The sequence below is a fragment of the Papaver somniferum genome, chromosome 10 (assembly GCF_003573695.1).
Source record: "Papaver somniferum cultivar HN1 chromosome 10, ASM357369v1, whole genome shotgun sequence".
Taxonomy (NCBI): Eukaryota; Viridiplantae; Streptophyta; class Magnoliopsida; order Ranunculales; family Papaveraceae; genus Papaver; species Papaver somniferum.
The window spans coordinates 36,560,303-36,577,082 of NC_039367.1; the positions used below are offsets into that span (position 1 = coordinate 36,560,303).

At 34.1% G+C, this 16,780-nt stretch overlaps 2 long non-coding RNA genes and 1 other non-coding gene across 3 annotated transcripts; 2 read left to right on the forward strand and 1 right to left on the reverse strand.

Moving 5' to 3' along the window:
- Window positions 1-3,560: 3,560 nt before the first annotated feature.
- LOC113317392 lies at window positions 3,561-5,151 on the reverse strand. The gene is made up of 3 exons (XR_003343491.1): window positions 4,750-5,151; window positions 3,875-4,004; window positions 3,561-3,760 (listed from the first exon to the last, which is right to left on the reverse strand). It is a non-coding gene; the product is annotated as an uncharacterized LOC113317392 (long non-coding RNA).
- A 5,563-nt stretch (window positions 5,152-10,714) lies between these two features.
- On the forward strand, window positions 10,715-15,216 carry LOC113317891. The gene is made up of 4 exons (XR_003344087.1): window positions 10,715-10,965; window positions 11,080-11,200; window positions 12,735-12,841; window positions 15,045-15,216. It is a non-coding gene; the product is annotated as an uncharacterized LOC113317891 (long non-coding RNA).
- LOC113319906 lies at window positions 13,779-13,918 on the forward strand. The gene has a single exon (XR_003345878.1). It is a non-coding gene; the product is annotated as a small nucleolar RNA snoR134 (small nucleolar RNA).
- Window positions 15,217-16,780: the final 1,564 nt, after the last annotated feature.

The window sequence follows — 16,780 nt, forward strand, 5'->3', positions numbered from 1 at the left end:
TTTGAATAATAACTTCTCATTTCCAATTTAATAGCATCCTGATCAAAAGTTTCCACACCATCAACCTCCAATTTTTCAATTGTGTTCCTCTTCCTCCCTGCACTTGCAATTCTATGAAATTAAGCAGTATTAAAATCACCCCATTTAAAATCTTTTTTTTTGGCTTTTGTAAACCATTTCCTAGCCTCCTGAGCTTCAATTTGCTTCAACTTCAAACAACATTCAGTTCTCTCTTCAAACTGAGAATCATCCAAAGGATAAGATTCCTCCAATAAATCAAACTAACAAACCAATCTTCTCTGTCAGCTCCTTTTTCTGTATTTTACTATACCCAAATTCCTCCTGACTCCAATATTTCAAAAAAAAAATTCAAGTTTTGAAGCTTTTTAAAGAAGACATAACTTGCCTGCCCTTGAAAATTCATTAAATCCCACCAATCATGTACCTTCTTAACAAATTGTTTATGAAAAATCCTAGAATTTTCAAACTTAAAGTAAGGTTTAGACCTCACATTTTGCTTTGTATCCATCATTAATGGCTTGTGATCTGAGATGACTCTTGTTAGTACAACTTGAATAGCATCTGGAAAAACACCATCCAAATCCACACTAAGTAAAAATCTATCCAACCTGCAAAGCAAAGGGTTACTATGCATATCTGACCTTGTAAAAGCTACACCAATAAGAGGTAAGTCAATCAACTCTTGATCATAAATGAAATAATTGAGAAACTCATTGTTTCTGTTATCTCCCTCCCCTTTATTCCTCTCCTCCTCAGATCTCACTGCATTAAAAAACTAAGGAAGAATTATTTGGATTAAGGAACAAACTATAACTAATAATAAAAAAATCCGCTAATAAAAGAAAATCATTATAAAAAATAAAATAGATTAAACTTATACTATGGCTAACCACAAGAATCGAAGCATGGAACAAAAATTCCCAAAAAGACGAACCTTATTACTTAAAGAAATCATACACATCGTTGGAATGCAATCCACCTGAAAAATTATATTAATTGTCAACTTTAGAATATCAAAAATTAAATTTCTTCCGACTCACAAAAAGTGTGTTTTTTTCTTTTATTTTTTTTATCATGATACTTTTCTTATATGCTATTTTTTCCAAATAAATTCCTACTAATAAACAATGGTACTAAAATTTTCTCTAAAACAATTACACTTATATTGGGGTACCCATTACCCGGAGTGTACCCCCTAGATAGTGGGAATGTTATTTATGCCCCTATATCCATGGGCTTTGCACGAACACCCTTCAGGGGCATATATGCAAGGGGCTGAATATCTATCAACGTTTTAAAGCCCGGTTTTGACCTCCACAACATTTAATATGTCCGAACGTAATAGGTTTAGTTTCTTATGTTTTTTTGATAGAAGAATTGAGAGAGATAAATTATAAAGCACGGGCAGAGCAGATTTGAATCTCCAATTGAACATGCAATTTGAAATTCGTTGAAGATTGTTTGTTCTTCTTTGTTTGAAATCATTCTGAATCTGTCACTTCTTCTTCATCATATTTATTAGCTGAATCTGATTATAAATTCATGATTTAAAACTGAATTTGTTCTTCATCGAATCATAAAACATCTGTTCTGAATAGTTGTTTTTCAACCAGAACCTAAAGTTTGTAGTTGTTTGGCGTTTGAATTAGCAATCTATTTTACTCAGAGAAATCTATTTTTCAACTCAAATCAGAAGTTGTGGATGAATCATTGAATCTGAAGATCTACCTCAGTCTTCTTTAGCGTTGATTTCATTGCAGAGATCTTCCGAATCTCGATTCACTATTTGATTTGATTTCTTCTAATTATTTGACTTGTTCAAGTTCAATCTCGAAAACGGGTAAGACACACTTTCTTAATTTTACTTTTTTCCCGAATCATGTAGTGTACATATTGATGTTCATATTGTATTTGATTAACCATGAATTTGGCATGTTTGTACATTTTGTTTTATATTTTTTCAATTTATGATTATGATTTTTGATATAAGTGAAATTGAATATGGTTTTTCAAGTAACCATGATTTATGATGACCAGGGTATAAGACAAATTGTAATGGTTATAGAACAATGTAGTAGTTGAACTTGTTAGGTCATATTGTTACTGGTTTTTATGATCAATCAATTTAGTAGTTCAACCTATATATAATTGTTTAGTGAATTCATGCAATGTAGATTTTGAAGCTTATAAATCACCGTTCGCCTTGATATACTTCTCACGAGGGGCGTAGCCCCGAGTGATTTGCGTCATGACCAGATTTTAAGCTACGGGACATGCTGAATCACATATTCAATCTCAGGACATGTTGTAGGTTACAATTTAGTAGTTCAACCTGATTACATTATGTTAGTGAATACAAGCAATGTAGCTTGTCAAGATGTTTATATTGAATGTCATTGTTACTGAAAACAAATATTGAATCTCATGACAACTTGTCCAAGTTTTCTTTCAATTCTCAAAAAAACTTGTGGTAGTTGCTTCTAGTTGTGGAAACAACTTGGGTTGGTTGCTTTCAATACTTTCTCTTAACAACCTATGGTAGTTGCTTCTAGTTGTGGAAACAACTTTGGTCGGTTTCTTTCAATTCTATGGAAGCAACTTGTATATTATTTTCTCCAAACAACCTGTGGTGGTTGCTTTCATTCTATGGAGGCAACTTGTATCTTATTATCCTTTGCAATTTACTGAGTTTCTTTTTTTGTTAGGTAAATATGGTTGTCGCAGAGATTAACTTTTACTGTCTAATGAAAGTGAGCCACGACGAAGTTGTTGCTAAAGTAAAAAAGAAAATGACCAAGATGGCGTTTCGCATCTTCAATACGACTGACGAATGGAAGTTTCAGAAACAAACAAATACGTGTTTGGATGAAAGCTAGATTGTTTGTGTTTGTTATAATATTACTGTATTATACAATATTGTTTGTTTAGTTATAATATTATAGATACAATATTGTTTGTATCAGTTATAATATACGGAAATGGTTTTTAACATGAATGACCAAGTATTTAGATGTAAACATGAATTGTTAACATGAATGACTGAATGGTTTTAGATGAATGATTGCAGGTACAATACTGTTATATGATTCCAGGTACCAAAAGCTAAAAGGAGATAGGTAAAATACAAACAATATTGTTATATGATTACAGGTACCAAAAGCTAAAAAGAGATGGATAAAATATAATAAGTCATGGAAAAAAAAATGACACAACTAGTACAAGTTGTCTTTGCATTTGAAAGCAACTGGCACAAGTTGTCTCCAAAAATTGAGGCAACTTGCATTAAGTTGGCTCCAAACTGGGGATAACTTACTTAAGTTGGTTTTAATTTGGTGGTACCTGTAACAAGTTTTCCCCAAAAAAATATGGAGACAAACCAGTATAACTTGCAAAAAAAACAAAATTTAAACAAGAAGAACATTCATAAAACATAGCAAGTTGAATAAAAAATTTTTAGAATAAATATAATATAACAATAACAAGTTCAATAAAAAGAAAACTGACAGAAATGCAAAACCAACATAACAAGTTTACAGAAGTAACAACTGGAAAACCAAAACATAAGAAAAAATTATTGGAAGTTGAACATAATCCTATGGGAGTATGAAATCCGTGGCTTCCTACGGTATGATGGTCAATGGACGATCAAACATTGAGGATTGTCTTCAAATTATTCAGAAACCAACGCCAAATATCACCATATTCACCAGGAACAACTCCAAATGCAACTAGAATATCCCTGCAAAGAAAAAATAAACAAGAAAAGTTTAAAATAAAGACAAAGTGAGTGACTGAAAGATGTTTCAAGTGGAAGCAACTACTAAAATTCATCTTCAGAAATGGAAGCAACTACCACAAGTTGTCTTCAAAGGTGGTAGCAACTTGCTCAAGTTGTCTCCAAAGGTGGAAGAAACTAGAAAAAGTTGTCTCCATTATTTGAAGCACCTTGGTGAAGTTGTTCCCAAAATCTGGAACACATGAACCTGTGAAGTTGTCTTCAGAATTGTCTCCAATAAAAAACTATATCTGGACAAGTTGTCTCCAACAAAAAACTATATATGAACAAGTTGTTAAAAAAATGAAGCCAACTAGCCCAAGTTGTCTCCGAATTTGGAAGCAACTAGCACAAGTTGTCTTCAAATCTGAAGGCATCTTGTTCAAGTTGTCTCTAAATATGAAGGCATCTAGCACAAATTTGTCTCCAAAAAGCACAAAAAAAACATACACAAATGAGTGAACCTGGAGTGAGTCGAACACACATCCTCTGACACGATGTTAGTCATGCTACCATTGCACCACAGATTCGTCGCAACTACTCTAAGACGTATGTATAAAGATAATGTTACATGCTTGTTAAAAAGATAGGGACAACTAGATCAAGTTTCCTATGAATCTGGATCCAACTGGGTAAAGTTTCCTCCAAATAGGAATCAACTAGCTCAAGTTACCTCCAAAAGTGAAAGCAACTTTCTCAAGTTGTCCCCAAAGTCTTGAGTCCAAGAACGAAAATGGAAAAAACTATATATTTAAACTATTGTTCCCAAGCAAACAAATGGAGAAAAATAGCTCAAGTTGGTTCCAACAAAATACTGTGCATTATGAAAAAGTTGCTAAAACAAATGAAGTAACCTAGTCTCCAAAATCCTGAGGCAACTAGATCAACTATAAACAGAGATGATGGATTCTGTCAAAATATATTAGGTACACTGATAAAATGAAATGGCATACCTTTTATACAAGGAATCCTGCCACAGATGGTCGTAAGAACTTAGAGACTCCGACTACGCAAGAATCGGTTCTGTCATCATTCAGAAAACAATCATTAACATAGAGGTCAGCAACAAATGCTAGGTTCCTGGAAATCTCGAGGTCATTGATCAATTCTCCTTTTAAGGAGAAAAACACCTCCGTTTGGAATTCCAGCAACCAAACTCTTAAGTTTATTCCCCGCACATCCATTTTCCATTTCAAACTGGTAAGCATGCCAATGCTAAATAAAACATTAACAAGGTACAAATTCCATGAACTAGACCAGCTGAGGTTAAGGTTAAGGAGAACTCAGCTTGAATCCAAGGAGCTCAGATAGTCTAGGCACAACATGCTTCAAACTGTACACGGGATCCCCGGGACTCCCTGAAAATCCAGCAATTCCAATACAATTAGCTGAACTGAATAGAAGTTATAACTTGAAACTGAAACCCACACCATAATCAAGGACTTTGGAACACTAATTCAACCAATAACTTGAAACTAAAACCTAGTAATTAGAATTGGTGATACAAAAAATTAGAATTGGTGATGCAAACTAGGCACTACATAGTAGAACAGAAACAAGATAAAGTACAAAAATTCCCGAACTGAAATGAATTTGAAGTCGAGTCAAAATAATTCAAGTAGTAGTATATTTAGGAGTTACTAGTATCGTGAACTACTACCGTACTACCAATTGTAAAAGAGAAAACGGAAAGTGATATCCTGAACTCTTGTGTCCTGCTTTATATTCTTAGGGAAGATCCCACATGCATTTGCAACATATCCGACCAAAAAAATGTTGCGCGCTTTTCTCATGCTTCCGGGTAATGCAAACGTTTTTCTTCCACTAGTACTATAGAACCAACTATCCCATCCTATCACCCTCCATCAGCTCTCATAAGAAAATATTCAAGCTGGAGAAAGATGGTGAAAACCAGTAATCAACGCAATTAATATAAGCCTATAAACTAAGACAGCACGCAGTCAAATGCAATGGTGCAATTTGCATGTCTTAATCTTATTAGAGCATCACTAAATTGAGCGAAATGACTATCCTTACTGTAAATTCAAATGTACAATATAAAGAGGTTTCTTTGCTTTACCATATTCCTTAGTGGCAACATTTATCCATTTCATATATAAATCCGAATCCAAACTTTCAAAGCTTCTAATGGAACTCATACAATTAAGCTTTTGAAAACGCTGCCAAGCAAAGATCTTCAAAATAGAAATAAATTCTAGATACCTAATAAGTTTTTTATACTGGACATTAAGATAACTGTTTCAATTATGTTTCATGACAGAAATGACGCCATAACTAAGCAATTCAAACAAATTGTGACATGCATTTTTTTTTACCGACAACTGCAACAACGTATGCATCAGAAGACTAATACAAAACTTAATTGAAATCAAGTGAAATTCAAACTTAAATTCAAAAAAATTGTAACATGCATCTATGAATTGAAATCAAGTGAAATTCAATCAAGTGAAATTCAAACACAGAATTGTAACATGCATCTATAAATTGAAATCAAGTGAAATTCAAACACAGAATTTTTTGATTACCTTCGTTAAACACAGAATCAAACTGAAAATGATGTTGCTGTTAGATTTTGAATTATTTTTGATATGTTCCTTCATTTTTGTAATTTGATTTTTCCAAAATCTCTGAACTAATCTACTTCTCTATCTATTCTACTTCGTTTTTCTGATTTGATTTGTTTCCTTTCAGTTTTTTTGGGGATTTTGTAGTCGATTCGTTCAGTGGTTTTTTTCGGTTCCGATCTGGTTTCAGAAAGAGGAAAGAGAGTGAGAGAAGAAGAGAAATAAATGAAACTGATCGCACCGTTACTTTTTCTCCTGAATGTTTATATTTATTTGGGGGTTATTTTGGTAAAATTACAACCCTAAGGATATTTGTATTAGTTGATAAGGATATTTTGGAAGGGCCCTATAATAAGGATATTTAAATAATGTTCCCTTAGATATATACCTGATTAGGAACCAAAAGCTGACGATTCTACCCATCAGCTATTAAAATTGCTAATGGATATGATTTTAAGAACCGGAACCGACAAGTTCGGTTCACTTCAGTTTAAGGTGATCATGTGCCTATTGACACCCATAGCTTTTTCTCCCCACGAACACAGTCTCGGTCTGGAATTGAGCTTCGTAAAACACATAATCGTGCAGCAGACTGTGCTTCAAATGTTGTTTTTGGCCGCCTAAAATTTATTGGTAAAATGGCAGATAGATGGATATTCTGAAAATCCATTGAAAGTCAAGTGGGAATGAGAGGGACGTTTTTTCCAGGATGAACGGATCAATATAGATACCAACCACTATATGGATCAAATGGTCTTTAGATTGGCTTTCGTTTTTGTCGAATGATAATGCCTATCTGGAAACGTGGAGCAACATAATAAACGATGTACATGGATATTAAGTGACATATGGTCTGCCTCATACGTCGAGGGACTTTACGAAGAAAAAAATTCCTAAAAAGAGGCAAGCCTCAAAGTATTCATCGCCATTCTCCGATTCATGATCGAGATCGATTACGGGACTAACTCGGAAGTTTCCAGCAGATATGAAGAACTTAAACAAGTAACAGGGATATTCAAACAGACAACAGGGATAATGAAGAAACTTTACAAGAGAATTACTAGAACAATTCTGGAAAAAAGTTTCCTACTATTCCTACTCGATTCCAAAGTAACATAACTAGTTTAAATGGTCTTGGTTGGATCAAAAGTAACACATCCATCTCAAATAACAATTCTATAATCAATAGAAATGTCAGGATTCGTGAATAAAACCATTTCTCAAGGGTTTTATCAAAATCATAGTGATGCCATAGGTAAACCAGGATCCATAAATCCAACCCATTATCAATGATTTTATAGTAACAGTAACAAATGTAACCGGGATCACTTAATTCGGTTTTCATGTGACGAAATCAGTATGCGTCGGTTTGGGTCTTCTTCTGACTCGGTCTTGTAAATTTTTCTACTGCTGGTATTTTCTGTTAATGTCTTGCTGCTGGTGTCTTTGAATATCTTGTTGCTGGTGTCTTTGGTATAGGTGTCTCAGTTGCTGCTGCAGAGTTAATCATAATTGGAGTCATGAAGCCTGAAGATGCTTTTTTGGGGAACCTTGATGATGTTTTTTGGATGTGTGTTTACTGAGTACTCCTTTGATTTAAAAGCTTGTACCTCCACACTGAAAAAATCAGCAATAACTTGAGAAGAACTTGATGAAACTTCCAGATCCCAGAAATGAGATACCAATTTGAACAATACACACTTTAAAAATTAAAATCCAACAGATTAATCAAGTTCCCAGAAACATAACCCTAGAGTAAAACAAGAACGAAATTTAAGATTAAACCTAGAACAATTAAAGAAGACTAGGAGAAATTGATGATGATCAGGAGCCCAATTAATAATACTAATAACAAATCTAAAGACTAACAATAGAGATTCAGATGAAGAAAAAAACAGTAAAAGTTTAATCCAAACAAGCTAGATTCGAACCCAAAACACCGATGAATCGTTTCAAACAAATCATAAAGACTAAAAATAGCAGAGGCAAAAGATTAGATGAGATTTTCCCGCTCAAATTCGCTCCAACGGAGCGAAAAAATCTCAGGCGGCTAGGGTTTCAGACTTTAGTGGAGTTTTTGGAGAGATGAAAATTTTCGTAATTTGAGCATATTAGGATAATGGGATTTTATGTATTGAGTTTGTTCCTTCGTACTTTTTTTGTGCAGCGTGAGGGACACGTCAAAGCAAGGACACATACTAAGCACACCACGACCGCGTTAAACATTCCGTATATATATATACACACGGAAGTGATATACATCCCGCGGGTTGTACCTCAAGAGAGAAAGGGAATGGTCCCCTTATGACACGGCGGTTTAGCAGGGGTGCTTTAGTGTGGGTCCCACCCTTCTGTCTACATTGATACAATTCGCGGGATGTAAATCATTTTCGACATATATCTATATTATAAAAAGAAGTGTTGTGTGTGTGGCCTTACAAATCCGACCATCGATTTCGTTATTCCATGGCACGGATCGGTCGGTTATGTGTTGTATATAGACGTATGAGAATCGTTGATTTCCTGATCCGGCTGAGCTTCCATAACTTAAAAATTCCAAACGCATTTGAAAAAAAAAAAAGGAAAAACTTCATGTATTTTTAAATTTAATTAATAAATCGTTATTACCTAATATTTACTAAACTTAATTACCAGCTGACCTTAGTAAGTCGATGAGATTTCCAAATCTTGTTTGTACCCGAATTCCTAACTTGCATTACCTAACCTAACACCCCAGAGCTAAGTTACATAACCTAACACCCCCAGTATAAAAGAAAGAATAAATAAGCTAAGGTTGTTGCATGTTCGCAAATAAGCTAGCAACCAATAAATCTTGGGAATCGCAACAATTATTCAGCGAACCATTTTCATAGTGATTTTCATCACTATATATATCGTTTTCATTCTTAAATTCTAAAAGGTTAAAGGTAAGTAATCCACTTAATGGAACAAATTAGAATAGCTGGAAATCCTTATTTAGTTGGGATGCAAATATAGTTTGTTCTTATCTTTAATTACTATGAGTTTCCTTATTCTTTATGTTTGTACTCAAAATTACTTTTAAGCATAAACATGATGATTTATGATGTTTATTGAGAATTAGCGCTAGAAAAATATTGAAAATAAAGAGAAGACAAGGGATTTAACTTGGTTCGGCATGTGTTACCTACATCCACGGAGGAACTGAGAGATATTTTATTTATTGCGATGATACAAAGGTTTTTCTCCAGGTTAGATAACCTAAAATTCCATATCCCTTTAAGGTTTAGGATACATGTATTTATAGTGTTTATGTAACCCTAATTAGGTAAACTTCATGTGCAAGCAACTTGGGAAACAAGTCTTCTAGAAACTTCTGGAATCTTTTTTCACGGGCTAGACGTAACGGGCTTTATAAATGGGCCTTCAGTGTATTTTATACACGGTACAAACACCTTCCCAGTCGTGGGTTTCCATAACCATTCCTAATTGTTGGTATTAATAGAGTTTATATCTACTCCTCTCCATGTACGTTTTTTATTTCAAGTTTGAAAAGTTACAAACACGACAACATTACCCTCTTCTCACTCTTCTCTTTCTGCCGTTGCAAATTATCTTATTCTTCCTTATCTCATAAGAAGTTCTAATACCGGAAAACTTGAGGATATCATGGAGGAAACGGTTTCACGTCATTGAAGTTTCTTTTTATTTGCCATGTGCTCAATTGATTTTTATCTCGAGATTGACATGGTCATGATCCATTGTCAGTGAGTAGATTTCAAGTTTATGCATGAGTTGTTGAAAAACCCAATGGTGCTCTGTCCAATTTGAGATCGATATACACTCGACAAATCACATTAAATCAATCACAATCGTGATCAATCAAAAATCAATAGCTATCAAGCTCAAAATTTATCTCAGCCATATCTTAAGTTTTCTAGGCAACCACCATTGTAAGCTTAAAGTTTATTTTATGATCCTTCTTGAGCTTTCGTCATTGTGACCAACAGCTACAAGAACATATCTTGATTTTCACTGAGCGCCGTAGTGCGAAAGACGATGTTGCCCAAAGATAAAATCCTGGTGCCCTTAGGTTGTAAGACTGTCCCAGATAATTGGCGTGGTTATAAAATGTGGCTCTAAGAATTGACGTTTAGTCCCAAAGTTACTGGGATTGGGACGCTTTAGTCCTCTCCCCTCAATCCTAGTACTAGGAGGTCCAAATATACCAAATATTGTACGGATTAATCCTAACCTGGACGATTCAATCCAATTTAAGTTTATTCCGTGGGCAAAAATACCCCTCAGTTAAAAGTAGTTCGTGATTCCGTTTCCATGTTTTTATTTTCATATTTCATGGAAACAACTTTGAGCGAAGAAAAAAATCACATACTAAATCTGGTCGTTTCAATGGAATTTCAATCTCGTCGTTTCAATGATAATCAAACAACAGTTGATTCATCTTTGAAATACCTAAATAATCGTCGTCAATTCCTTTTCTTTAGCATTAACTCCAAATCGATAATTATTAGAAAATCAATTTGAATATTTCATCATTTGGAAGCGATTTGAAAAATGAGAACCTGTTCTTATCATTTAATTTGAGTTAATCTCCCTCCCTCTCATAGAAAAACAGAGAGAAAAAGTCTTTATACTCTTTTTCATTTTTATTAGATCTGAAGATTTAGAGAAATAATTTTTGTTTTGGTTCATGGACAGATTTACCGAGCACGGATCTAATGCGTTTGGAGAAGATGTCATTTGTTCCGCTTATATTTCCGTCAGATCTGCTCATAGGACTGGTTCTTATCTATGAAATATTGACTCCTCAATTCATGACGTAAGTACTAGTAATAATAACCTAATTTTTATATCAAATCTCATTCTAATTTGATTTTTGGTTTTGATTTTATGAGCATTCGACTCGGAATCTGTTATAATTTTCGTTTGAATTTTTATTAGCAGGTTAATTTTTTTGTAATTCGGCTGGTCTTGTTTAGTTGTGAATGTGTCGGTAGTAGATTAGGAATTTATGGTGTATTTTCTTATAACAAACCATGAGAAATTTGTGTAAAATATTCTTCTCCCATTTTATTTTATTTCTTAAGGTTCTGAAGTTTTGGTACTCACAAGACTCAAGTCACATTCTGAGAATCTTTGGTTTTTGTTCTATACTTTAGATGAGCTCATGCTTAGAACTTGTTAGTTTCTATTAATTTGATTTTTAGCTCTGACACCGAAACTAAAAACTGTCCTTGATATCCTTGTGGGTGGATGCACCAACTTGCAGTATCATTATTTTTCTGCCATTTATGAATATTAATTTAATTTAGCTCCGTTATTATCTCCATTGGAAAATTTTCGTCTTTGCATTGAAGAATGTAATAAATCTATATTCTTTGCCACTACATGTGGTGGTTGAGATGACTTTACTAATTATTAGAGATGCATCAACGATACTACTATTGAAATTTCATATTTTTCGGTAATGTGTACATAGTTGTACATCTCCTATTATTAGCGTGTACATAAATTTAAACCTGCTATTGTTAACGTGTACATAAATGTACTATACACATGTTGATACTGAAATCTAAAACTTCCAGGTTCAAAGGTATTACTGATCTCCTTCTTGGTTTAGGGGCAGGTAACTTAGATAAAGGATTTCTTGTTGGTTGATATTATATTAGTTGGATTATTATATTCCGGATTAATTGTTTGGACAAACTTTAATGAACATTAATCAATTACATCACACTTGAAATGCAAATATGATGCAGAATAGTGATGTTATGTTGTATGCATAAATAAATTTCGGAAGTTTTACATGAGTGATTCTGGAGCTAGTCTCGATGAGGCTGTATCCTGGGTAAAAGTACGAGCTTTTGATAATACGGATAAAGTATGTATCTACCCAGTGTTTTCATTTCTTTTCTTAGTCTATTTACTTGGATAGTGAGCTTTAAATGTTCGTACCACAATAATTTGACATGGATAACATAATTTAGATTCAAAATTGTTTTTAAAATTATGATCCTGGAATACGACGTGATACTCTAAACACTTTTGATTTTGATTTTGAATTGTTAACGTGCGCACAGTGGTACACATGATTCTTAATGTGCACATAACTGTACATATGTTGATTGGTAATGTGCACATAATTGTACACATGTTCAAACTTGCAGGTGTGGTCATAGTTGTACACATGTACTGGGTGTACAAAGTTGTACACATGTTAATTGTTAAAGTGCACACTGGTGTACACATCCTGATTATTAATGTGTACATAGTTGTACATCTATCAATTGTTAATAGTACCGAACCGTATTAGACCTTGATACATCTTTGACATCAATCTTTTTTTGTAGCAGATGCATGAATCAGTTGGCCGCAGCTAATGAAGATTGTTGAACATGGATACTACACATAGATGATTACCTTTTGCTTAATCTATTTATAAATGGTGGATATCACTAGCGTAAGTTTATTTATCTTTTAAGTTTAGTATCTTCATTGTTTGACTTCTATTATGGAATTCAGTGGAGACAAATTATTTTGCACTCAAGTGAGCTTCATAAGAAAAACCTTCGCAATTGAACTCTAAAACTTACTTGGAGTACAATTGACCTTAGTAGTGTTGTGCATGATATCTGGGTTGATGATATGTTATCCTTCAAACATTTTAGGTATAATTTGGTTTTATATGTATATGTATCAAATTTAGGGACTCATAAGCTTAAAAGGATAGAGCGCCCAAGCTTATCAAGGTTTGTGTAGGTCGATGGTTAAAATACATATGAGTTTCTATGTTATGTTATTCAATATGGGTAGCTTTATTGGGGGTTTTATAGATGATTCAACTTATATGTGTGTACAAACTGGTGACCTTGTCTTTTCTCATTAATGGCCTGTTTTGTGGGTATGTATGTTGGATTTTCTGGATTTTGTAGATGTGTACATAGTTGTATACCATTGTACGTATCCCAAATATATTGCAAGTTTTGTAGTTACATTTTCTAGGTTTTGGTAGATGTGTACTAGTTGTACACCATTGTCATGTCTCATTGATATATGAGAAGGATGATGGTTCAAATCCATCTGAGTTTCCATGTTATGTTTATCCAATATGGATATCATTGGTGCCTAGGTAGACGATTATATGCATGTTTTTTAGGGGTGTACATATTGGTGCACCCGTGTAATTCCTATGAAAAAATAGGTTTATGTGTGGTTATGAAAGATCAATTTTATGCATGTTTCGCATGGGTGTACATATTGGTGCACCTATGTAATTCCCGTGAAAAAATAGGTTGGTTTCCGGTTTTCAATAATTTAGGGACTCAGTATTAACTTAGTTGTTGAGTGCGCACCTTCTACATCTATTTGTTCATTTTTTTTGTATTTTTTTGTATTATCTGCATGTTGCTCCCAGGCTTCTCTGAAATATACGATGACGAAAAAATCCCCAATGCTCATGCTAAATTTTTGCCATTTAGTGTTGCAAGTTTGCTTAGTTCTTCAACATCTTATTTGTGCCAAAATAACTGCCACATTTCCTTATTGTTTCAGGGAGTAGTATTAAAAGTTGCTTATCCAGTTAAGGTTTCGTAGAAGTCATGTTCTGGTTTGATTTGATTCTATATCAACTGCACAAATGATTAACATGCTAATGATGATAGATTTTATATCTTAGTGGATTTCAGTGAGATTTTATCAATGATCTTATTAATCTACTTACAGAGCTTGCTTCAAAGTTATACTCTCCCAAGGTGTTGGGTTTTTTATAGGTGTGTACATATTAATTTGATAAGTACAACCTTCGTTTAATGAAATAACATATTTATTCTTAATGTGTACATAATTATACAATGTAGATAGCTAATGTGTATATAGTTGCACACTTGTTGATTGTTGAATGATTTGTGTTGTGCATGTTTTACAGGGGTGTACATATTGGTGCACCTGTGAAAATCTTATGAAAAAGTACAATTCCCTTGTTTTACAATGATGCACATATTGGTGCACCTGTGGGAAGTAACTCCCATGAAAAAATAGGTTTGTGTGCGATTGTGAATGATTAGCTTTATGCATGGTTTGAAGCGGTGTACGTATTGGTGCACCTCTATAATTCCCATGTAAAAGTAGGCTTGTGTGTGGTTATGAATGATCGTTTTTATGCATGTTTTGCAGGGGTGTACACATTGGTGCACCTATATAATTCCCATGAAAAAGTGTGCCCGAGTGTGATATGAATGATCGATTTTATGCATGTTTTACAGGGGTGTACACATAGGTGCACCAGTGTATTTTCAATGAAAAGTAGGTTTGTTTGTGGCTATGAATGATCGGCTTTAGGAATGTTTCACAGGGATGAATATATTGATGCACCAATATACTTTTCATGAAAAAGTAGGTCTGGGTGTGAGTATGATTGATCTGTTGTGCATGTTAGTAATCTCGTTTTTGGTAAAGTGCAATGAATCACTGTACTGGGATTTTTCGAAGCCATATTAAGTTTGTGAAGTAATGCCCACATGGATTGTGTCTATGACCTTAAACTGAGTAAATTATTATTTTGATTGTTTTCTTGTTTTGTTTTCTTATGTGGATGTTTGTGAAAGGATAATCACTTTCTTTTCAAGCCGCAATTTCTTATGTTCATTGATTTGTCCTCGATGCAGGTTATCTGCTAAACTTACCTCTGCAAATCTGGATGTTATCTTACTGGAGCTTGGCGTGGTTGGTATTTTTCTCAGTCTGTGCAGATTAGGGTGGCAGTTTGGCTATCATAGACTCTGGATTTTTTGGATCTTTGAGGCGGTGTACATAATTGTACACACCAATGTAAATTAAAAAATTTAAAAAATGAAAATTATATAGTCATTTTAAAAAATGAAAATTATATGGGTACTCTTTTTGTAGCTCTCGAAAAATGCTTTCCAAATATATAAAGTTTATCGATTTTGGAAAAACGATTTAAAAGATAAATTATTTTTAATTATTTTTTATATTATTCAAAATTGCTGACATCATCATGAGTCAGTATGGACTAAATTGTAAATATTTGGCTTAAATAGTAAATAATGAGGGTTATTAGTGTACTTTCCATATTTTTGGACTAATCTGTACCTAGTTGACTCGAACTGGACTAAACTGTACATTTGGACTGATTTTTGGACTAAATCATATTTTTCCCAATGTGGCTCCCCCTAGCACTCACGTGAAGAATAAAAGAGTTGCCCCAGTCCACTCCTTATATTGATTTCTAATCTAATTTATTTCCTATGGGCATCGTTATGGGTTACCGGGCTATTAATTCCAGCTAATTTGACGGAGCAGCGAAACAACAGAGTAATTGACGCGCAAATTTACAAAAAGTTTAAGGTACAATACCGACTAATTGGACTCGACCGAATATCGGATAGCAAGATCGGGATAATCTAACTTTGTCATTATTGAGTTTTCTAATATAATTAGATTTTTTTATCTGACTTAATTTTCTAAGTAAAAAACGTCCAAGCTAAAACTAAATATTAATTTTCAAAAGGATTTTAGGGGCACGTCCGGGGCTGTAGGCCCCGGATAATATGACCCGACTGATAAAATGCCGGAACAATAGACCGGCAAATTCCCTCCAAAAAAATAAGAAACCACGACCGGGGCTGTAGGCCCCGACTAATTTTACTCGATCAATAAAACGCTCGGATAACATGGTCGGGGTTACCTTAATTTTGTCGTGATTAAGTTTCTTAATATACTTAGATTTTTAAATAATTCAAAACGACTAACCTTAAGGCTATAAGCCCAGGTTAATTTGACCTGACCACCAAGGCACAGTTCCCGACGAACTTTATAGGCTAAATTCCTCAGATCTCAACCTAATCTTAGCTGGCTAATTTTAATTGGAAACTATGTTTGACCTTATATTTTCTAATCCACTGACCATGACATAGGTCATGGCTAATATTACATGATCAACAAAACACCGGGACCGCAGACATCCCTAAAAACAAAAACTAAAACCATAGAATAAACCATAAGTGTAAAAGAAACCATACAACACTAGGGAATCCTCAAGGGGAAACAGACCTAAATAATTTGACACTACCAACAAAACCCTATGAAATCCACAAAGGGCCACGGCCGGGGCTGTAATCCCCGGCTAATTTGACCCGACCAATAAAACACCAGGGTATTCTCAAGGGCTCACGACATGGGGTGTAAGCGTTGGATAATTTGACACAACCACAAAACACAAAGGTTGCGGATGCAAACTAACTTATAGGCTTGATATTTGATAGTTATAATTTAATCAGTTTTGTTAATCATTAAAAAAATTGGGAGAATACTGACCAGCTGACCAAACAACAACAAAAAATAGAAAAAGGTTACGACCGGGGTGATACCTAGTATATAT